The sequence below is a fragment of the Pelodiscus sinensis genome, chromosome 14 (genome assembly GCF_052426305.1).
Source record: "Pelodiscus sinensis isolate ZL-2025 chromosome 14, ASM5242630v1, whole genome shotgun sequence".
NCBI classification, from domain to species: Eukaryota; Metazoa; Chordata; order Testudines; family Trionychidae; genus Pelodiscus; species Pelodiscus sinensis.
In genome coordinates, this window is record NC_143065.1 from 3,368,813 (window position 1) to 3,394,276 (window position 25,464).

General features: G+C 41.9%; 1 long non-coding RNA gene across 2 annotated transcripts in view; it reads left to right on the forward strand.

The window, feature by feature from the left end:
* LOC106732941 (uncharacterized) overlaps nucleotides 1-25,207 on the forward strand; it is a 53,587-nt gene extending 28,380 nt beyond the window's left edge. The window contains exons 4-5 of one of the 2 annotated variants that reach the window (XR_012895863.2): nucleotides 22,760-22,858; nucleotides 22,970-25,207. This is a non-coding gene — a long non-coding RNA (uncharacterized LOC106732941). Of the gene's footprint in view, nucleotides 1-22,759 lie in introns of both variants that reach the window. The other variant, XR_012895853.2, reaches the window with a different exon arrangement.
* Nucleotides 25,208-25,464: the final 257 nt, after the last annotated feature.

The window sequence follows — 25,464 nt, forward strand, 5'->3', positions numbered from 1 at the left end:
ATCTACATACTGTAGTTCTCGACTCTTGAAGAGCCTCTTAATAGTGGTTTTTTGGGGGATGATACCTATCAAATAGATAGATGAGCACTGAACAGCCTTAAAAACCTCTTAAAATCTGACTAATTATTAATCCTGTGAGAGTTGGGCTTTCTGGTTATATATTTATTTGTATAAATGCTGCATGAAGGTCAGTTTATCAGGCTTGAGAAGTTTCTGGTTCAGGATTCTGACAGTCATTTAAACTGAGCTGACTGCCCCCGACCATCCCCTTACGGTAAGGGGTTCCTTTTTTGTGTCCTTCCCTTGTTTTTCCCTGGACTCTTCAGCAAACTCCATGGCCTCTTTCAATCACAACCCTTCTTAAGATCTGGGATTTTTATTAAATTAACAACATTCTCAAACAAATACAACAATCTTCCATGCAGACTTAAATTGAGAACAGTCTCTCTTTCCTGAGGAACCGTGCCTTCCTTAGGAACCATTGCAGGAGGCCTTCTTTCCCTGTTGCTTCACTCTGCAGACCACTCACAGCAGCTTCCTGTTGCCTCTTACCCTAGGATCACCTTATCCAACCCAGGTGTAGGTTGGCCCGTAATTAGGTGTGGCTTAGCCCCAATTTCTACAGCCCAGGAGAAGCCACCCTGTTACATATCCTGCTCCCCTCCTTAGAACCTTGTCTACCTCAGGGCAAGTTTTACAGTCTTTATTTGTTTTACTTTAGCTCTTGCCCATTTGCTTTGCAGAGCACAAGCCCTCTAGTTCTTCCTGTAGCTCACTAATAGTGGTGAGCTGGAGATCTCTTTCTTCTGAAGTGGCCTGATATTCCTCAGCAAACTCACCCCTTTCCTTCAGGATCAGCTGCCTAGCAGCTTCTTCCAAAGCAGCCAGTTCCTTCACATACCACTCCTTTGCAGAAAGCAAACCATTAACATTCAGCAGGTTTACACCCTTTTCACATCCAGTAACTTCAGTACCTCCACATTCTCAGTGTTTCCATACACCTGTCAGGACTAGTCCTCTCTCCAAATTAATGTCCTTTATCCAAGAGTTAAACAGCTTGGTTTTCTCCTCCTTGACATTGTGAATAACCCTACTGAATACCTGTAGGGACAGCTGTGGCTCTCTCAACGTCTTCTGTCTACTGCTCTGCCTTCCAGATGTCAGCCCTTCACTCATCCAGCTTTCTCCATCCCATGCATTCATCATTCCTCCTTGATGGGAGATGGTTTGCAGGATCCATTGACTACATCAATTGGAACAGGGCCATCTGGCACTTAGGCACCCCTGCATAGCCACAGGTGTGCCTGCTGTGCCTTGCCCCTGTTTTCCCTTCACCAGGGCCCCTTCAACAAACTCTTCTTATGGTGTTTATTAAATTAACAAAGTTCTCAAACAAACACAATCTTCCATCTTGCTTCACCTGGCAACAGCATCTCTTTCCTGGGGAGCTCTCCCTTCTGTGTGAACTCCTGCTGGAAACCCTCTCTTTGCAGCTTCACTCTGCTACCTTTTTACCCTGGGATGGCCATAGAAGCTCTGAAGCAGCCACCTCTTCTGGGGATATATCTGCTCTGTAAAGTACCTACCTCTTTCAGGACAAAGGCTCTTCAGGGCACATACCTTTGACTTGAACAGCTTTTCAACTATAGTCTTATTTACAACCATCTCTGTAGCAGTTCCTGCTCTCAGGAGATCCCAGTTTCCTGAGGCTGCTGCTGGTGCCTGGAGAAAAGGGAATTTGGAGCTAACGCGAGGCAGCAGAAGTGGGTAAGGTGATCCATCCAGGAAAGTTTGATACACACACTTTTATCCAGATGCCAGTCTGCATCTTTAGGAGCCTACATACTTATAAAAATATGGCTCTAAGACACTGCTTTTGAAAATTGTAACCCGTGGCATTTTTGTTCTTGCATCTACATATCATAAATAGAAATAGTTAAAGCCCTGATCCAGCATTCCTGGTCTGTGCAGGCATTAGGGGAACTGTATAGAGAGCAGCTTGTGGGGTCAGCATCTATGCATATTTTTGAGTGCTATGTCTGCAAATTAGATCACAACTGAAAATCTTCTGCAAGTCTGCTGAAGGAGCTTATTTTCCTGATGTGATAAGAAGTTTTTTTTTTAAAGGCAAGGCCAACAAATTAGCTTATTTCATCTGTCAGTGCTGATAACATCAATGTATAGCAAGATTTTGGAGCATTACAGTTTGATATATGCTGACCATCATGGTTCATGGACCAGTGAAAGAGCAGTTTGGTCTGAGATACAGATAGTGTCTTTAAATTTAACTTTAAAAAATCTTAATATGGCACTGGATACATTTAAACATGCTACTTTCTATGATAAAATACACCTAGACACAGATCATTGTAGATGAAAGGCAAATCTGTCCCCATGTCATCAACAAAACAGTACAGTCTGTCCACCTCAGCATATTGCTGGAGGCTTCTGATGGAAGTTATTATAGTGATCATTTTTCAGGAGCAGGACGTGGAAATGACAAATAATTTAGGGAGCAGCATGCACGGCCACAGCCTCAAAAATATCAGCACTTTGTCAGTATGTAGGAAGGTTAGCGTCCACTTCTATCAACCACATGAGTAAGTTCCTTAAGTCCTTGATCCATGATGATGCATACAAAAATTTGCCCTGGGCTTTGTTAGGTTATGCTTTTATACAGCGTGATGATCAAATATATGAGTCCTACACAACATGTCTTTATACTTCAGATTGTAAACTTTTTTTAAAAAAATTGGAGAACTAGATATTTTCAGACACTTTGACCTACAAGCAATTAACAAGTATTTTGTGATATTTCTAGTCTTTATCTTCTAGTTGAAGTGTTTAGAGATATTCATCCTATACCACTACAGAGGAATTTACTGCGTAGCTGAATTTCCTAGTCCACTTTAAATCAGTCCAGGGCTAACTGAGTAAAAACTTTTCATTCAATTCATATGCCATAAAGGGAAGACAACACACAGAAGGAAAGGTAATTACTCTTCATGAAATCTTGTAGCTTGTTTCATTTTACATAGACATTTCAGTGGGGCTCTAGTTATGCTTGAAGAAGCATTTAGTCAAGTCCATGTAATTGATGAATCTTTCTATCAAGTCAGGACCATTCCCTTGGCCCCAAGGGTGTTTTACAGGTAAGATCTATTGTCACTGTTGTATTCATTCTTATGTGATTGCAGAAAGCTAACGGAAAGATTGAAAGCCTTGGTGCTAGGCAATGCAGGTGGGATTGTTTGACAAGACAACATCAACAGAAACTCTTCCTTGTGATTGGAAAGAAACAAGGCACCCAAGAGGTTTTTTGTGCATGTTGAGCACAATCCTGAAGTCCTTACTCATTTTTTTTTCAGGCAAATTCCCATTGGAGCCTGTGGTAAATAGTATAAAGGCTGAGGGCAAAATTCTCCTCTCTGATCTGCCTCTAACCTCTTACTCCTTTACAGTGGATCTGATGCATATTTGATGCTCATTCTAAGCAGACAACTTTCAGTCTGTGCAGTGAAGGAGTACAGAACATGCAACAGAAACTGACACTGGGAACCAGAGATGCCCTAGACAGGTCAGAGGAGAATGTTGTCCTTATGGACTTGGTATGTTTCCATATTACAGATTAGACTAGATTCTGCATCCTTTCTGTAGACAAGTCTCTCACAAAGAAGTCAGCAGGAGCAAGGACTACAGGACTGGGATTTTAGGGAAATAATCTAATAATTTAACAGTCAGAGAAAATGGAAGACATTTTGGCACTTGTTTACTTAATTAATGTTGTGATTGATGGGTGTGCGCCTGTCGGATGCATTACGCAGATTAAACACAGCATCACATTAAATCAAATCCACAGTGGATGGAACAAGCAGCACCCCTACATACACTTACATCAATCCTAAGTATATCTACAGTGCTTGAACCATGCTTGAAGATCAGAAACTTAGGCTCAGGTGGACCATCTGAGGGAGCCAGATCTGCTATATTTTGCATACTCTAGATCAGGGATGGGGAATATATTTTGGGTCAGGAAGCTGGGGACACTGACCCACAGAAAAATCAGTCCAGGGCCACACACAAATGAGAAGCAGCGCGCGCGCGCACACACACACACACACACCCCATCCTCACTGACGTGGCCCCAAGGAGAAAGACACTCCCTACATTCACCTCACACATCAGAGCCTGGGGGGGCCCAACCTAGTAGATTTTCTGTGATCCAGCCCCATGGTGGGGCAGCAAGGGGGCTAGAGTGCCAGCACAGGCTCCCCAATGCTAGGGGGGCCCTAAGCCTCAGGGGGCCAGATCCAGGCAAGCTGGGCCACATCCAGCCCTGAGCCTGCTTTAGATTATGCTTCTGAGCAGCCCTCATGGGCTTGCTGTGGTGCATTTTACCCCATCAAATGCCAAAGGCATGGGTAAAATTGTGGGGATGGTGGACAGGTTTTTAATACATTATAAGCATATGACTTTTAGTTGACACACTCAGGGTCTAGACCCTGCAGGTAGCAAAGAGAAAGTTTAAGCCCCGCTCCAATAAACAGCTAAACCAACTGACTGCATGTCTATTTTACTATGAGAGCATGTAGGGGAAAGATCTTGCAGGAAAGCTTGAAACACTTTGAGAGTAATCATCATTACAAGTTGTTATGGTTATGAAGGGTGTGCGTGTGTGTGTGAGACTTCAGCATCACCTCACAATAGGGCAGTGAAGCAATCAGGCGGCAGGTGCTACCTCCCCAATCAAGCAAGCACATTATTAATGCCCAACCCAGGTTAAAACCAGACAATGATGAACCAAAGAAAATGGGAACTGCTTGAAATTTAAAAGGAAATCCCAGTCTACAGCAGCTGAGAAAGGAGGGTATCTATCATGAGTAAGGAAAAGGCCTACAATCCCTTTTAAAATGGAAGAGGTTTAAACTGAAGAGCGTCTATAATTTGGGGAGGGGAGTTTTGAGAAAGGAGACTGCTTGTGAACATAGGGTCCCTCTTGTAGCTGGTGCACTGGGAAACTGTTTTAAGGCAATAGCTAACTCCTATCAGAAAAGGGATTTATCTGATAAGAAAGTATAAAGCCAGGGCTGGCCGTACCATGAGGCGAACTGAGGCGACCGTTTCAGGTGCCAGACTGGGAGGGGGGCCCACTAGGACCCAGAGTGTAGAAAATTGCGTCTGCTGCTGGTGCATATGTATTTCTCTGCTCTATATACACAGAGATGGTGGAGTGCTGTGCTAGAGGAAGGAAGGCACAAGAGACATAACAGGCAGGCAAGAGAAAAGGTGGCATGGTGGCGTCATTTGAGCTCCCCGCCTCAGGTGCCAAAATGTTGTGGGCTGGCCCTGTATAAAGCTTCATATTACATCTTCATATTTGTTTTCTGTGTCACTTGTATATATTTGCTTCCCCCTTATGTCATTTTTTACTTGGAGCTTTTTCTATTAAATCAGCTTTAGTTTTACTGTAAGCAGGTCTCTGATACCTAAACTGTGTGGATGCTAAAGTGAGCTGAAAACTTGGCACAGCCAAGCCAAGCGGCACAGCCATGGGTACATGCATGGCCCCACAGTACGCTAACGTCTTTATGGCTGACCTAGAACAATGTTTCCTCAACTCCCGTCCCCTCTTACCTCTTCTTTACTTACGCTACGTCGATGACATCTTTATGATCTGGACGCATGGCCAAGAAACACTGGAGATATTCCACAGAGATTTCAACAACCTACACCCCACCATTAACCTCAGCCTGGACCATTCCACACGAGAGGTCCACTTCCTGGACACCACAGTACAGATCAACAATGGAAAATTAGACACCACTCTCTACAGAAAACCCACTGACTCATACAGTTACCTACATGCTTCCAGCTCCCATCCAGAACACACCATACGATCCATCGTCTATAGCCAAGCCCTTCGATACAACCGCATCTGCTCTAATCCCACTGACAGAGACCAGAAGCTTCAGGATCTCTACCAAGCATTTATAAACCTCAACTACCCACCCGGAGAAATACAAAAGCAAATTGAAAGAGCCAGACAAATACCTAGAAACCATCTACTTCAAGACAGACCCAAGAAAACCAACAATAGAACACCACTTGTCATCACCTACAACCCCCAACTTAAACCTGTCCAACACATTATTAATAAACTACAGCCTATACTGGAACAGGATACCAAACTCCAAGAGGCTCTGGGAGACAGACCCATAGTCTCCTATAGACAACCACCTAACCTCAAGATGATTCTTACCAACAACCACAGGACATACCACACTAATACCAACCCTGGTACCTTCCCTTGCAACAAACCCCGTTGCCAGCTTTGTCCACATATTCATTCTGCTGATACCATTATTGAACCTAACCAAGTGAGTTATAAGATCAAGAACACATATTCCTGCGCATCCAGAAATATAATTTATGCTATCATGTGCCGAAAGTGTCCGTCTGCTATGTACATTGGACAAACGTCTCAGACACTTCGCCAAAGGATTAATGCCCACAAAACAGACATTAGACAGGATCACAAAGAAAAAAGTTTCTTGTCATTTCAACCAGAAAGGACACAGTCTCAACGACTTAACTACCTGCATTCTGCTACAAGGACCTTTTACATCTGCACTTGAAAGGGAATTCTCTGAACTGTCATTCATGCTAAAATTCGACACTCTCCGGGGGGGATTGAACAAAGACCCCAACTTCCTTACCCATTACAAAGATAGCTTCCCCAATTATCACCTCTAATATCATTAGCTCACAGACATTTACCTTCCTTCCCCCCTCCTCCCCTGCATCCTCCTTCTGTTCTGAAATGTAATTTGTCCTTTTCATATGTGTTCATTTTTTTAATTGTATCCTTTGGTATATATGGTTGTGACTATTTTCTTCCACTATTTGATCTGAGGAAGTGGGTCTGGCCCACGAAAGCTCATCATCTAATAAACCATCTTGTTAGTCTTTAAAGTGCTACATAGTCCTGCATTTTGCTGAAAACTTGGGGGCTTGTTTCACAGCTTCAGGGGTGACAAACTAGAGAGGAACTATCCAAGTCTCTGGTAAATATAACTCTGGGAGTATATATTTGGGGAGACCCACACTGGAAGGGTTGTTGCAAAAGAGTAACTAGGTTGGTGAGATCGTATACTTGTGAGCAGATTTTCTGGTGTCAGGGAACGGATCCGAAGTTGCACAGCATAAAGGCCCCCAAGGTTACATGGCAGGTGGTAACAAGGAAACTTTCAGAAATGCTGGTGGATCCTAGAATGTCATAATAGTAATGACTGCTGAATGTGCTTGTGTGCTTACCAGAGTAAGTTGCATGTTTCCAGCAAGGTCCTGTTGAGCATGGAGTTTTTAAACTCCTATTTGAGCATTGTGAAGTTAGATGTTATTATCTTTTGATGGAATATGCATAGTAAAGATAGAAATGGATATGTTGTCAGGATGCCCAATGTACCGATTGGGCGATGGAGGCTTATGACATCTTTCGATATAAATAAATTATGCACTAATTATACAAACGCACCAGCTTGAAGTTAGAACCTCACATTTTCACAATCTTGCCACAAAACCTTGGACACCACTTCTTGTTTTCTCTCGTGATTCTCATTTCCCCTTTCTTGTTCTCAGGCACATTCCCTTGTATGTCATTTGGAGTTTGACTAGCAACAAGTGAATCAGAATGTCATAATTAAGCCACTGCTCTTTAAAAGTCTCATGTGGTCCAGTGACCTACAGACGTATACTTGCAGGAACTCTTGATAGGGATACCCACACTGGACCAAAGGATATAGAACCAGACAAATAGTGGTCTACTGGCCCTCGAGTTCAACTTAATCCTGGTAAAGAGGTTAAGCTATAGAAAAACACAAAAGCAGCATTCCAGGAAACAGAATGCTAAAATGGAATAGGGCAGCCTTGTTCAAGTCTAAGTAATGACTGATGTCATGGAAAGGTTTCAGATTCATATAGATGAAAAGAGAAACATAAGAACATAAGAACAGCCATACTGGGTCAGACCAAAGGTCCATCTAACCCAGTATCTTGTCTTACGACAGCGGTCGATACCAGATGCCCCAGAGGTAGTGAACAGAACAGGGACTCATCAAGTAATCCCTCTCCTGTCACCCATTCCCAGCCTCTGACAGAGGCTACGTCACCATTCCAACCCATCCTGGCTAATAGCCACTGATGGACCTAACCTCCATGAATTTATCGAGTTCTTTCTTGAACCCTGTTAAAGTCCTGGTCTTCACAACCTCCTCTGGCAAGGAGTTCCACTGGCCAACTATGAACTGTGTGAAGAAAAACTTCCTTTTGGTTGTTTTAAACCTGCTACCTATTTATTTCATTTGGTGACCCCTAGTTGGAAACAATGAAGGTTTCCTCTTTTAAAAATTTTGTAAGTCTCTATGGCCGTGGAGTCCAACCACTTCTGACGCAGCAGCCACTATAGTGGTTACTGGTATAACGAATTAGCCACATTATTCTGAAAATGTAAATAATATAGTGGCTACTGCTATAGCCAGCTAGCCACACCAACCATTCCAATAGCCACATGTGACTAGTGGCTAGCATGTTAGACACCACAGCTCTATTGTAATGACTTTTGATTAAAGCAGAGAACTAGGTATCAGGACTTGTGGGCTGTATCTTTGAGGTTTTTTCCATTTATTAATTTTAGGGACTTAAATGAGTTTTGGTTAATGAAATTTACCATTAAATTGCTGTTGAAAGACTCAGTTGGGCTTTATTGATTTCAGTGGAGCTACTCTGATTTTGCCAGTGGACGATCTGATGTAATATTTAAAAATGGATTTGAGATCCGTAGATGCAAGATTCAAGAGAATTCAAGGTAATATAGTGATATAAATGTTAAATTCTTGGGGCTCAGTCAATACTGTTTCTTTCCAATGAGAGAGATTCTAATTCTTCACCCTGGTTTAATACTTGAGCATCTGCACTGATGCAGTCTTGCCTTGTAACTAACTCTCCAGCTACAATTCATGCAATCCCTAACACTAAATAAAACATTCACAAGAGAGTGATCATGACACTCTGGATTTCCTGCTTCAGAAGAATATGAAATGTTGATGTCTCGGTGTCTGGAATTTTGACTTATCTGTCACCATGAGTTCAGTAGGTGAATTGGTCTGGGGTCACGAGCCTAGTGATGTTTATAAGACATAATTTGAACTTCCAGCTCCCGATGGCTGTATTTCAAAGGCTAGGTGCAATACACATTCCATGAAGATAGTGATAAATTTAGGATCAATGGGTGAAAAAAATCATCTGTCTTCAAGTGATTTGCACAAAACATAACGGGGAAAAAAATGTGCCATCACTGTCAATGGAACGAATATTCTATCAAAATTGCCATCACATTCCCATGTATTGAGATTAACTTTACCTGCTGAACATTACAAAATTTATTTCAGTGGCCTATGACCACCATATATCAGCATCCGACCCCTATCTATATAATACAATAAACATGATCTTAAGGCTCTCTTAGAGGCTGTCTGTGAGATGTATATTTGCTGACATATAACCTGACTAAAGCCAAACATCATTACCCCTGTGACTGATTGGAGGGCAGCCATAACTTAACAGTTTTATTTCCCTCCTGCAGCTGAGCTTCTTGACCATGCTAGCTGAGCCGACATGGCATTTCAAGTCCTGTTATCAGCTCAATGGTTCTCTTGGTTAAAAAAAAAAAAAAGCAGCACCTCTTCATTTAGCCTCTCCATCTTGATCATTACTGATGGGCTATCAAAAATTTCAAGCTGGTTGAGCAGTTAGCTGAAGGTTAAATAAATTCTGCCAGGTTGTTTGCATGATTGTACCCGAGCGGAAGAATTCCAATTTGAAGCACATTTCCTTATGACTGCTCCTTAGGAAGTACTTGGAGAATCAAATATAGCATAAAAAGAAGTTTGGGAGAAGAAATTGCAGTTTAAACAAGAATGGTAAGGTGGGGGAGGAAACAATTCTGCTTTAAAATTTCAGAAAGGAAATCTAAAGAGATAGAAAAGAAATTCAATCCTTTCCTTTCCTTTTGTTTATTTTATACCAGTTTAAGTGAGAGTGGCAAAAAATGGTTGTCAATAATTATTGAAATTACAGCTTGGGTGAGGATTTGGCCAAACAACTAGTTTGTGGATTGTTTGTCAAAGTTAACTTCAGATGCCTGCTGTCCAAATGAATTAATCATGACTTTAAAAAACAGCCATATTATCAGAGCCAAAGAATGACATACGTGAGCAGAGACTTCTATATGAAATGTGATCTGTAATTACTTTGTGAGCTAGCACCTTGAAAACTCAGGGAATTATCTGCATAATTCTCTGAGCATCCAGATGAATGTGTACACCAGTATATTACTGATACTGAGAACTTGAGTCTCCTCTCATTTGCTCCAGGTATGCCCTACTGTAATCACATCAATATCAATGGAATTACTCCTGATATACATCTGGGAAAGAGTCAACTCAGGCATTGGAATGCATTTTCTCACATTGAGTTCCAAGGGTGTCATGGTGCAACCAACATGTTGCAAATGACTGAATTACATAAAATCTATATAGTTAAATCTGTCTTAACAGGAAATGGCCTCTATTAAAAGTGGAGCAGAGTTGTGCTCAGTAAATCTTGGGGTACTTTGGAATTATATACTGAGGGTATGTTTACACTACAGAGTTTTGTCGGAGAAACAGCCGTTTTTCCGACAAAACTTGAGGAACGTCCACACTGCAATTGCGTTCTTCCGGTAGAAAATCAAAACAACAGAGGGGTTTTTCTTTCATTGGTAATCCTCATTCTATGAGGAAGAAGCCTTTTTGTGAAGGAGCCCTTTTGCAAAAAGGCGTGTGTGGACAGGGAAGAGGGAGTTCTTTCAGAAGAAGAGGAAAGAGGAAAAAGCACAAGTGCCCCGGTGGCCATTCTGTTCATAGCAATCAAAGCTCACATGCAAGAGAGCTTCCATTTAGTCTGGACGCTCTCTTTCAAAAAAGCAGATTGCTTTTTCGATGCACTTTTGCAGTGTGGATGCTCTCTTTTGGAAGAAGTTTTTTTTGGAAGATCTCTTCCGAAAAAACCTTCTTCCGAAAGAAGCCTGTAGTCTAGACATAGCCTGAGAGAGGTGCCTACCTATTCTCCTCTTCCACAGCAGTTAATTATTCATCATGTTGCCGACATTTTCAGTTGTTTGCTACAATAAAGCAAGAAAGTGCCTTAGAAAAATCAGACCTGTGCCATAAATCTCAAGATGTAACAAGATATAACCATTGCCTTTACTCATCTTGCGCTCTCATTTGGTAAGCAAATAATAAGCCGTATTTATAGATGAATTAAGCCTAGTAAGTGAAAGGAAAGTCACTCTCAAATACAAAACTATATAACAGAGAAATGAAGAGGTTTAGAGTTCAGGGGGAAATGTAAGCCCCTGCCATTCCATTAGTAAAGCATCAGATAAGAGGACACATTCACACTCTGGTCCTCTGATGTCCAAAACTCGAGTGAATTAGAGTTACTTAGTGGATTTTATTTCTCTCCTTATCAAGACGTTTTCTTTAATCTCCTTTTCCTCATTTCATATCTTGCCGTGGTTCAGCTTTTTTTTTTCACTTGATATATTTTAACAATATACTAGAATACACATTCTTGATGCACAGGGAGCTATGCACATATTAAAGGCCTAAGTGTTAAGATGATGATGTACCACATAAGGTTTAATTAAATACAGAAAGTCATTACAGAGCAACTTCTGCTAAATCAATCCTTTGTTGGTCTACACAAGCGGAATATTCAGTGTCTTACTTTTTTGGAGAGCATTATGGGATTTTCCCCTAAGATATGTGAGGTTATTTACATTTTCCATTACTCTGTGCTCCCATTTAGAACATTCCATACTGTAGCAATTTGCTACAAAAATCAAATGAAATCTTGTCTCCAGTCTAGACTGCTACTAAAGTTCTTCTCTCACAACTTCTTAGACCACAGGCCAGAGCCACCTGCCTCAATGAGAAGTTTGAATCATCATCATCTTAGGGAGAGGAACTGGTAGCCTAATGATACAGGGGTGGCTTCCTAGCTGCTGATCTTAAAGATCTGCAAGGAAACTTCTGCCAGTGACACAGATCCTATGGCACAGATACAGATACAAAGCCCCTGTCTCTGTTCTGTCCCTGGGCTACTTCCCCATAGGCACTGTCTCTTATTTAAGGAAACTTGCTGCCACAACTGTTCCTTCTCTCCACTGTGCCCTCTCCTTAGAAGGCTCAGAACCAGAGTTCATGCTATAGCTAGAGGCATTAACTCCCGCTGGACTTCTGCTAGAAATTCCACAGGTTTGTCCATGCTACGTTACACTGTATAGCTGTCCTCCCTCCGCTCTTCTCCCTTCTAGCTCAGCATGCAGCTGTTTTCTTCCCTCCTTCTCCTGGTCACCTCCTGCTCCAGACACAGATCCATGGATCCCCCAACAGTTTTGATCCCTTCAAGTGGCGCTTTTGCAGGTCTGCAGTGAAGCTTGAGTGCCATGCTATGCCTTCAACACTTTGGGGGCTTTAGTCAGAATTACTACGCTTTTTATCCCCTCTACCTAACACAGTGGAAGAAGATGATGGGTGGACCTTCCTGCTCTAATGTAGATGTATTTGCTTACCAATAGTTCACAGATGTGCTAATCAAGTGAACGGACTAACAATGAAAAAAGGGTCCTAAGTAGCTCTTATCCCTAAAGGAAGAAAAGGCAACACAAAGATGTTGCCTTTTAAATTAATCATGGCTAATAATCTTTTTCTGTGGAATGCCATGGTAAAGTGAATTTCCTATAAAGAGAAAAAAATGCTTCTCATTCTATAGCTGCCAATTTATACATGTGCCAGATTCATTACTATAACTGTCAATAGCCTAGAAATACTGTTCTAATAAAACATCAGGCTGCATCAACTATTACTTTAGCCTGCCAACTTGGCACAGACTTTGCACGTTGCTCACCAACTTATATATTTTTATAGTGTGTGGACGCATAGCAGCAATTTGTTAACAACACAACTATTAAGTTAGCTAACATGATCTTTTAAAAAATGTTTTAATAGTGCCCCCAAAGCCACATAATTGTTTTTAATTAGCAAATTTCTTGTGTTCCATGTTTTAATATTAAATACTAATACATAACACAAAAGCTAGATTCATTGTGGTATAACTTAATGGGAGTTATTTCAGGAATGAATTCAAAACTGTAGCCAAGTTGAAATATGTGGCAAAATATGGCCAAACTCCAGCCTGGATGCAAAAAGGGGAGTGGCTGGGAAAAGAGAGGAGAACGCAAAAATACTTCACAGATTTCTTTGAAAATTCCTTTTAATCACAACCATGTCTTCTCTGCAGCAAGCTGGATCTAAATCCTTTACAAAGCACACTAGCAATGGAGGATTTTTTAATGGAATAAAAGGCAAGAAAGAATATAAGTAGCACAATATCATGCATGTAAATTATTTTCATTTTAAATTTAATTGATTTGACCCTGCCCCATATATTTTCAGTATGGCGCAGCTTTGAACTGGCAGCATAAACTCACTCGAGATGTTGTCCAAGGAAAATTGCCATTTTGGCAGATGTCTTTAGGACTTCTGCCCTCATATATAGCATTTATTCACTGGAAGATTTCAGAGTGCTTTTCAAATGTGGTTATCATCATTGTGACAGATATGCTGGTTCCTCCAATTCAGATCTTACTGAATTAAGTTTAACAATCTTTGGGATCCATTGTATTACATGAATGGTTTATGCATTATTTTGGGCCAGGACTGCATATGATCCCTCTGGGGCCAAATATGGCAGGTTCAAAGAATTGTATTGAACAATGTGTCAGATAAGAATGGACTTCTGGAGAAACAAAGTGAAGTGGTTTTCGTAGGGAATATTTAGGAATAGGTGACCTCAAATGCACTATCTCCAGTTATGCAAAAACCCAGCCTTTCAAAGCTACACCCTGAGGAATGAACCCTGATCTGCTGGTTGCCTGTGACATAAGGCCAAGATCAAAGCCCCATGCTGTATAAAGGAAAGACTAAACTATTCATGGTTGTTCTGATTCTCAATATGAGACACTCAGCTATGAACCTGTATCCACAGGAAAAACCATTGTAGGTTTTTGAAGGACTGATGCCTACCAGAGCCAGTCTGGAGTTGGGGTGAGCTCTGGTACACTTTTCATCATGTATGTTGGCTCTTTTATCACTTTAAGAATAAATGTGTTTCCTTAGAAAGAGCTGTGTGGGAACATGTAACTCTGAAGAGAATGCAAAGTGCAGACCTTGCTAGTTTAGGCAGTCTGCCTTGCTGAGGATATACCAGTGCAGCCTGGGAAAGCCTTGGGCAGGTGGGAGAGAGACTAAGATCTCTATTCAAGAGATGCGATGAGCAAGGAGTTGGGAAACAAGAATGGATGCCCTTGGTAGACCACAGAGAGGCAAATACAGGTGTCATTGTCTTGAACTATGACAATCCTCCTCCTCTCTCTTTTCAGAGAAAGAAACTGAGGCCCACAAAAGTTACAGAACTTGTGTGAGGTGACACAAACAAGAATAGATACTAGAATCCATATCTTCTTTACTCTAGTTCTAATTAGTACACTCCCTGTACAGGGGTTAGATACCTTCACTGCTCTCAAACCTGCCTGGAATGGGAGGGATTGGCAGGTGACAGAGCTTACCAGAGGAACAGAATTCTGTTTCATGGCAATTTGGGGGATTTCAGAATTTGTTTTTGTTCCACACTAGTATGAATAGAAAGCCTTTCTAACCTTTTCTCAAAAATTGATTTGTACTGAAACATCCATTTTTGGATAAAAACGTGTGCGCGCGCAAGTCTGTCAAAGTCCTTCTGTCTTCATCCTGGTGGCAGAGAATTGGCCTGGGAAGTGAGAACCCCCATTCAAGTCCCTGCTCCTCTTCCTGATTAAAAACAGAGTTTTCCATTCAGGATGCTCTAAAAGAAGGAGAAATCAGGCTTAGAGGGTAAAAAATTCTCTCTGGTGTTGTTCAATTGAAGAATAGATTTAGGCTGAATTTCAATCTTCATGTTATGGTAGATAGTATACCACCAGAAAGCATATTAAAAGAACTGGAAACCACACTTCATCTAAGAGAAAAGTAAGGCCATTATGTAAACAGCAGCAGGTCTCATCCGCAATGTGTCACATAAATATCATACTATCAAATAAGAAATGTAAATTTCATACATGCTTTGTAATTGAAAAGTGTATTATACGTTAGTGAAGTCACCCATTTATCTAATCATAATCAGTTCCAATAAAATCTCATTTAGGAAAGTTGAGTGTAGTTCAGGGTGGATGGTTATGAGGATATCAGTCATGTGAGTTTGCATAGAAACTGCTTTGAAAGCCAGTTCTAGTATGCAAAAATCCACATGAAATATAAATATTGCATACTACCTGTGAAAGAGAACTTTTAAAAATGTAAAACTGGAAAAAAAATCAAGTGTGGATACTGAATAACAAGGTTTTTAGAGAACAGTTTTAGATAATTTCCAGTTATATGAGATTTAAGTTTTGAAAACACTTTACTCTTATAAAAGACTAGCACATTTAGATAGTGTTGCTCAGGTCCTTAAGGAGGGGCTCAGGGAAAGGGGCTAGAGATGTGGGGGTACAGGACTCAGGGTTGAGGGAATGAATAGTGAGTCAGGGCTGGGGACTGTGGGGCGGAGGGCAGGAGGGCCAAAACCCTCACCCCCACCCCAAGATACATGTCAGGGCTGCTTGCTCTTCCCCTTCTTATCCTGTCAGGAAGCGAGAGCAAAGTGCACAGAGTAACTAATGCAGCAAACTGTGCACTTTCCCCTCGCTCCCTGACAGTGACCAAGGGGAATAGCTAGCAATGTCCCCATACAAATCTGCCCTCCCCAAAGGGTGTCTGGGGGGTGGGAGGCTCAGAGCTGGGGCAGTCCTCGATAGCGGGGATGGTGTGCCCCCAGCCAGCCCCTTTCACCTGCCTAATGATTCTTTCTCTTTTCTGTATGGTTTATGAGAAGCAATCCCATTCCAGATACATCTCATTTTCCTGGTACAACCAACCCCTTACATTGCTTTAAGTTATGATAAGAGAAAGCTGGATTTGGTGGTCCTAGCTCTTTCCATTTAGGAGGAGTTCTTGAACAGACAGACACACTCTCAAATATATAACGAGCAGTCTTGTGGCACCTCAGAGAATAACATATATATTTATTTATCATGAGCTTTCATGGGCAAAACCCACTTCCTCAGATGAAATGATCTCTCAGATAGTAGATTAACCAAATATGGAAACTCACCTAAACACAAAATCTGAGGGCTCTGAAAGTAGGACTTGGATCTAGACCTCCCCTTGTTTGGTTTTCTAAACCCAAAATTTAACAGAGGAAGTTCTGAATGACCAAATACACACTAATCTGCCTTTTACAGAGATGGAACAAATCATGAACATTTTATTCAAAACCCACCCCTGACTGGTAATTTTGGCAAATTAACCTCCAAATCTGTGGTTTAGGTTGCGGTTTGTTATGAGAAGGACAAAATCATAGTACAAAAAGTCAGAAGAAGAAAGAAACCTATCATTATTTTGTCATTCATAAGTTTCATCGCTAAGATATTTACCATGTTTATTTTGTAAAAAATGCTTCAGATTCATTATTCTGACAGTAATAGATATCACAAACGAAAACGTGTATCATGACTATTGCTTGGCAAACAATTCACAATCAGTAATTCATTTGACAAATAGAGCCTCTTTCTGTTGGCAAATTACTGGATAGCCATTTTTACTCATTCACTGTGCACAATTTTTCCACAATTCATTTGCATAAACAGTTTTTACTTTATGAATTATTTGTCAACCACTCACTTCAAATATACTTAGAGGCAATTTGCTGTCTGAGCTGTAATCACTTGAGCACCATATTTTCTGTGACCTTTGATTGTATGAGTCCCAAACTTACTAAGAACTTCCAGTTTTTCTGCTACTCTAAGTACATACATTCGGATGGGAGTATTTGCTTGTCATATTCATGTGAGCATTTATGGCACTTTTGGTTCCATGATCATTGAGAAAAAGAAGTTACTCATCTAAATGTTTGTGACTAAGTAATTCAAATGGATTGTAAGTATTCACGAAACAACTCATCAAATTTTATTATACAGATATCCATGAATAGTTTGTAAAAACCCTTTTTACTCAGCTCTTATCATGATCCCTGATTAAAAAATCAAAATTCCAAGTTATTTTTCTCACATAATATTTGTTTTAAATTTCTGTTTGTTAATAAAATTCAAGAAACACCAAATGATGGGTGTTCCTCAGAGACTTATAGGAAGAGTGAAGCATTTTGACTACTTTGGCCGATCTCCTGTAGCTATTTATGCAGTCATTGAAAGCTTGTTCCACAGCGAGGGGCTCTGGACAGGGGCTTATTTAGCGAATACCCTGACATTCTTGATGTGAATTGAATGGCTGTGTAGTCAATCTATGTAATTCAAATGGGTATATAGTGGTGAGATGGTTACCACAACCAATCACAATGGTTGGGGAAATTTCTTCCCATCTTTATTTTAAGATAACAGATGAAAAGCAAGAGGAATGTAATTCACAAACAAATGAAAATGGTATAATTGGAAATAGACATATTAGAGCTCTCCAGTGCTACGTCTACACTATGAGTTTTTGCGGCAGAAAATATGCTAATGAGGAACTCATTAGAATAAGTCACAATCTCATTTGCATTTTTTTTCAGATCCATTTTTTCACGAGGGGTTTTTGCGCAAAAACAAGCAGTGTGGAGATTTCCTTTTTGTGCAAAAACCCCTTTTTGCACAAGATCCTTATGCTTCAAAAAAGGAGCTGACCTGCTCCAGTTGGTCACAGTGTTATAAGGAGGATTAGTACAATACCCTGTTGTTAAATGTCCCATTCAGCTGGTTCTAAGAGCACAGCACTTGGTTAAAGAGAGGTCTAGCTGATCTCTTTCTAGGAAGGTTTATTTCCCTTCTAGAAACATCTGTAACCAGATTGAACTTGACAGAACAATGGCAGCAATTGAACAGAAGACCAGATATTGAAGCAGAAAGTGGAATTCTGGTGAGAAAGTCCCCTAGATAAGCAAAATGCAGGACAATGTAGCACTTTAAAGACTAACAAGATGGTTTATTAGATGATGAGCTTTCGTGGGCCAGACCCACTTCCTCAGATCAAATAGTGGAAGAAAGTAGTCACAACCATATATACCAAAGGATACAATTAAAAAAATGAACAAATATGAAAAGGACAAATCACATTGCAGAACAGAAGGGGGATGGGGGGGGGAGGGGGAGGAAGGAAGGTAAGTGTCTGTGAATTGATGATATTAAAGGTAGGGAGAGTGGGATGTTTGTGAGTTAATGGTATTAGAGGTGATAATTGGGGAAACTGTCTTGGTAATGGGTGAGATAGTTCAAATTCTTGTTATCTCACCCATTACCAAGACAGTGATAGAAATGTAGCCGTGTTAGTCTGGGGTAGTTGAAGCAAAATGCAGGACAATGTAGCACTTTAAAGACTAACAAGATGGTTTATTAGGTGATGAGCTTTCGTGGGCCAGACCCACTTCCTCAGATCAAATAGTGGAAGAAAGTAGTCACAACCATATATACCAAAGGATACAATTAAAAAAAATGAACAAATATGAAAAGGACAAATCACATTGCAGAACAGAAGGGGGATGCGGGGGGGTGGGAAGGGGGAGGAAGGAAGCTTATAAGGTCCCTCTCTGGAGAAGCTTGCACTAGCCCAGAACTTAGAGCTTTTTCCTTACTTAGTTTATGTGTAAATGTGATGTGCAAATCACTTCACTTCTCTTGATCTCAATTCTCCCATCTGTAAAAACGACAATATTAATATTTACTACGACAGCAACTGATATAAGAATATGCAAATTTCTCCTGTTCATGGCCTGCATTGTTTATATAACAAGAGGTATAGCAGCCCTGTACTACTTAGAAAACAATATTCCCAGTGATTGCTTATGAACTTCTTTCCCATTGTGGAGTTATTTTGCTTATAATGAACATTTAAAACTTTCTGCGAAGTTCTACAGAAGGGCTGCTTAAAATTCTATTGTCCCCACATAATACAGACTCTCTACATGAAGAGCAATGGCCAATTTCCAATTATTTTGGACTTCTGCCAGCTTTTTAAATGAATATATGTAATTTAGTTCATATTTTCATACCTCTTTATTAAATACTTCCCAGTCCCATCTTGCCTAATATTTGAACCAGCAAGTTTAATGGCCATTCCTTCATTAAACATTACAAGCTTTTTAAGACCTTGGCAGTGCTGCATTTCATTCAATAACCTAGTGCCGCTACAAAGTCAACAGTGAGTGCAAAGCTAATCCCTCGTGCTCACTAATTATGGCCATTGCTGCAGCTTCTTGGGTGAGACAGGCTGAATCGCTGGGGAAGTGCAGGATTTCCAGGCCAGTGCATTCAGCACTCCAGCTATATCTCATGTCTTGACACTAGATGTCAGCGAAGGGTAATTGTTGTCTCAATTTAGAGGCCAGCCCAGGTAGCTACTAGCAACCTCAGTTAATGTTTTATAGCAAAGGTGAAGTATAGCTCAATGCAAGCAGCAGACATATATTACAATAGAAAAGGATATGGTTGTCTAGTGTTTTTAAAGACAGTCATAAAAGATGAATAATGATGCAGTTTAAAGCTAAAAGACAGCTGCCAAGCTGAATTGCCATGATGGATGTCTAAACACCCAGTGTGAAGAAAACCTGTTCCCTAGAGACCACCATCCAAAAAATTAATTACTACGATTCAGCATCTTTAAATGTGCCACTTAATATACTGCCACCATAATTAAATTTCCAGCCCTGTGACCTTGAGACCATTTCCTGAGATAATAAATGAGATCAAGGTTTAATCGATGCAGATGCAAGTAGAAACTGTCCAAGGAAGCACAAAACCATCACAATACAGTCAAGGTCAGGAAAGAAAAACTAAATGAAGCCACGAATCAACTCTAATTACTTTCTTGTGGTAAAAGGTGTTTATTTTAATTTGCTTTATTTGCAAACAATAATTCCACTGTGGTACTGTGTGACAGCAGCTTTTAAACTCCAGCCACTGGAGAAGGCAGCAGGAATAGTTTTTATTCCCCCTTCACCTGCAACATTTGGTACAAAACTCATCTGATTTTAGCAGCCAACTGCAAGATTTAGTAGCCAAACTTATTACAAATCAGACAATAAAATGCTAAGAACCAGTTTACTAGCCCAGCTCCGGTTGTGCGGTGCCAATGCAATGAAATACAAACTCAAGTGCAAATGGGGTTTCAATCAGGGAAGAAAAGACAGATGAGCTGATTCACTTCTTTTTAAAGTGACTCCCTAGCATTGACTTGAGCCAGACTGTTAGACCTTATGGAGTGAATTGGGCCAGGAAACAATGCAAGAAATACACTGTCACTTGAGGGAAGCTGGTTTCATGTTTGGAAGACTCAACCACTAACCAATAGGCATGTTGGAGAACATAATGTAACCTCTTCCAAGAGGCATTTCCTGAAGATAAGACTACTTGAATACTGGAAATAAGGAGTGATTATGACAAGTGCAGCAGTTTTGTTATGTACCATATTGAATACACACTTGGCCAGTTCCATCAGTAAATTACATACAATTAGAGTGTGAACAATAGCTTGCTATTAGTGATGTCAGATGCAAGGCTCAGCCCTGCTGCATAAGCATTCCAGTGAGTAGAGTCAGACAGGGTCTCCCGACACCATTCTGTCGTTACAATTTTAAATACATAATAAATATTTAAAAAATACCAGTTATATAACGAATTCTGCCCCCTAAATTCCCCTTGGAATGAGTGTCCCACACCCTTCTATCTTAAATGGTTGTGCTATGTTGCTGTACAAGGCTATGTTACTGCTGCATTTAAATGGTGGATGAACTCATCCTTCTATATCATGTCACTGGTTAACTGTGTGAAGCACTTTATTACTCCAGGGCATGAAAAATGGTCTTCAAACATTAAATTTGCTCCTTCCCATTCATCTCGCTCCTTACCACTCCCACTTTGATTTTGGTTTCTTCCACACCTTTCCTCCATGCACACCCTCTCACTACTGGTTCTTCTTCCTTTTGTCCCTTTACGCCTTCCTATTCCTCATTTTCCCCCTTTGCTTTGACACAGACATTTGTATGTTTTGGGGCCCTTTTCAATGAACAGCATTGTGTTATTTTTATTGGCCCATTTTGTAGTTGGTAAGAGCTGCCTTTTTAAGTGCACCAGGTGTAACTGATTGGTAATGTGCCCCTATGGAGTAGCTATTTTTAAAATGGTAACCTCTGAACATTCACATTACATGCTACAAATGCATAGTGCTTCCCTTGACATTTTAGTTTGCATGGAGGCTAAGGAGGGAAGGAGGCAAGTCTACTTCAACAAGGAGAAGTGTAGATCCCAGGACTTCAATACAAATCTCAGTCTTTAATTACTGGGCTGGATATTTCTCTTTCTATCTTGGGAAAGGGAGACCACACAACTCTCAAGGAAATACACGAATGTAACATTATCAGTGGAGTTCTTAGAGAGCTTTCCATATATTCTGAAGCCACAGAATCTGCCACAGAATTCTCTCAGAGTGCACAGTTGTGCTTTAATAGCTCAGCTTCCATTTGAAACAACAATCAAGTTTCCAGCCCTTACGGTTTTGACAAAACTTTCCCAAGTGTGAACAACGTGAACCAATGCAGCACTTATCTTCCTGAATCTTCACTTGGGAGTACGAGCTCGGACAGGTGCAGGCTGTCCTGTGTGACTTAGTAGAACTGTTTAGCTCTGCAACTTCTGTCAACGCTTAACTATTTCACTGGTGATTATTTTAGCAGAAAGATCCAGTTAATATTTCTATGCCAGAATCCCAACATGCCTTCCATGCTGTCTCAGATGCCAAAAGCTCCAGTATCCCATGTCTCAATATCCAAGTTTCCCGCTTCCCCGCTGACAACTCCTCAAAAAAAAATTATGCATTACCAGAGCAAAAATCTGAAATGTCTTGAAAATGGCATTTAAATAATTGAATATCTGACAAAACTAACACAAGGAATAACGTACTAGCTATTTCCACGTTCAGCCCAATAAAAGATTCATATTATGAATTTATCTGAGGGTACCTCAGAATTTCCAGAGACTCTTGCTGGAGAGTTCAGGTCCGGCTTCCCACCACGCCAGGTCTTGTTTACAGTTAACACATGAAACTCTCAATGAAAGCCAATCTCATGAAAAGCCATGTATACCCTCTAAAACCATGTTCATCAGCAAAGACATGCTACAGAAGGATCTTGACACTGAGTTTAGTCTAGCCAACCCTGTTTTCATGAGCAAAGAGCGCATACTGGAGCAGATGTTACACAGGTAGTGTTCCCATGGCAAATGCATAGGTCTTGTTGGAAAATATATAAAATAGCAACATAGATATTCTGGTGCTTTCCTGGCATAACAAACATTTACTGAGGAAATGTACAGTCACTGGTATGACATGAAAAAAATGGGTGGAGTCAAGAGCAACCTTGTTTAGTGGAATGGTGCTGCAAAGCTAAAATTGGCTAGGTAGGAAAAGATGTATTAAAAAGGAGACAGCATTTCATCATTACTCACCCAACCCCACTTACAGCCTGTTCCCTTTTGTTCCAGGAAGGCTCGCTCAAGAAGAAGGAGGAAGAAATTCATGCTTTGACATCTGAAACTCCAGTGCTGCTAAACTAAATACAGACATGATAAACGGGTGAACTGGTAGCTACAATGTGAAATGATGTAGAAATTAGTATTTATTTGGCTTAAAAATAGTTACTTATCTGTAACTGGAGTTATGGGAGATGTGATGCCACTTTGCATTCTACTTAGATGTGCATCCTTGCTGAGATGGAAGGAGGTGACCATCATGCCGACTCAGGAGAATGGATGAAGAGGAAGAGACATGGGAGGCTGAAATGATAACGTGAGCAAGTCAGAGAATCAACAGTGTCTGGGACAATCTGGAATGATAAGAATGAGCCTGGCATAGTCCAATTTCTGCTTGAGACCCACCTGCAGGATGATCAGAATTAGGAAGAAAGACATACAGGAGTGCTGATCAGAAAAGCATTGGTTAAAGAGCCCAGACTGAGAGCAGAATAAACAGCATTTCTTCTTATCTTTCATGGTGAACAGGTCAACTGAGATGCCTCAGACTGCAGAAATGGTCCACAGGACACTGGGGTTGAGAGACCAGGAAGAAATTCTTGTGATGTGATCTGCCAGGTTATTCTGGAACTCAGCTAAGTGATTTGCAAGGGAAAAAATTACCTTTGTGGCCAAACTGCCCGAAGCCCTCCCGCATTAATATAATACATTACGACATGGGCAGTAGGTATCATTGGGTATGTCTACACAGCTATGTTAAATGCGTAGCTGAAGTCAAAGTACCTTAACTCAGCTTTTGGCACTGTCTACACAGCAGGAAGTCAAAGGAAGAACACTCTTCCTTCCACGTCCCTTACTCCACATGCTCCCAGTGCTGGGGCTGCTCTGACCATGCTGGAAGTCCAGTGCTGGCCAGGGGAGGGAGGGCATGCTTCAGAGGCAGGTGGCTGTGCCACCCAGAGCTCAGGGGCTGTGCTGCCTGGGCCTCCGAGGCTGAGTGGGGGGCTAGGGCCGTGTGGCCTGAGACCGGGGTGGGATGGCCTGGGCTGCACTGCCAACGTTTCTGGAACCAAGGGAGGAGGCTGGGTGTGCTAGCTTGGGGTTCCTGGGCTAAGGGGCACAGGGACCGGGTGTGCTAGCCTGGGGCAGGGATCGGTGGCCACAGTGCGGGGAATCTAGGAGTGCTGGGCAGGAGCCAGCATCCACAATGGGACTGAACTCCAGTGGGCACAATAGGGGTCGGGCCTGAGGAAGGGGCAGGGCTGGTTCAGCCAGGGGTTCACCCACTGCCCAGATGCACTGGCCATGGTGGTAATGCTTGTGAGCATGAGAAGCACTAAGTCCCTGACGTGGCTCTGAAAGGCATTGCGGATGGCACAATGCTCCAGGACATTGATAAGCAAAAAAGCTTCCTGTTTGGCTCACAGACTTTCAGTGATCCTACATGTGCTCCCCAACTTATTATGGAGATATCAGTGACTATCGCATTGAGCCTGGACCCTAAGCAAAAGGAACACCATGAGGCCCGTTGTCCTGAATCATCCAGCAATGTAAGGAGTCTGGGCACCACAATCCCTAGGGAGTGCGGGATCCAGGACAACCCCTAATCTGCTCCACATCTGCTCCAGGCACCTGCCCCACCTCTTTTCTCTCCTTCTCCACCCCTTTCCTGCCCCACTTCACCCCATCCCCAAGCCATGCCCCTGCTCTGCCCTCTCTGCCCCCCTTGCAGCCTCCTCCCAAGTGCTGTGACCGGGGGTTTTACTGTGGGGAGGAGGCCTGGTGCCCCCTCACTCACCACTATGGTAGGAAGCAGAGTGTTCTGGCTCCCAACCATGTCCCTCAGGAGAGTGGAGCGAGCTGGGGCCAGGGTGTTCTGCTTCCCACCACTGCAGTGAAGTGTGGAGCAGAGCAGACTGAGGCTGGCTTCCCACGGCTCCCACCACCATTGGTGAGTGTGGGGGCAGGCCTGACCCCTGCTGCCAGCACCAGCCCTCCCCCCACCTGGGCACTCTCCCCTTGGGCCCCAAAGGCACCCCCAAAGCACGGAGCCTGGGTGGCTGATCTAAACTGTCCTATGGCTGTCTTAGTCCAGGATTAGTGGCAGGTCAGACCAGCCTGTCTAAGGGGTGATGAATCAGATGATAGACTGACTTCAGTCACATCTGAAGAGCACAGGGGCACAGCCTGCCATATCGGACTACCTGTGTGCATGCAGTCATATGGTCTAGCAATCTTGTGTGTACCTGGGCTGTGGTAGGGGTTTGAGACATGTGTGACAAATCACCTGGAATCATTTGGTCAGTGGAAAAACTCTCTCAAACTCAAAATCTAGCAAGTCCCATACAAAGTCCATTCTTTGAGTTGGAAACAATGCTAACTTCCCATTGTTATGAGGAGATGAGATCTAGACCCTTGAGTAGGCACAGAGTAAAGTGAAAAGGGGTATGTCTACACTACCCCGCTAGTTCGAACTAGCGGGGTAATGTAGGCATACCGCACTTGCAAATGAAGCCCGGGATTTGAATTTCCCGGGCTTCATTTGCATAAGCGGGGAGCCACCATTTTTAAAACCCTGCTGGTTCGAACCCCATGCAGCGCGGCTACACGGGGCACGAACTAGGTAGTTCGAACTAGGCTTCCTATTTTGAACTGCCATTACTCCTCGTGAAATGAGGAGTAATGGTAGTTCGAACTAGGAAGCCTAGTTTGAGCCC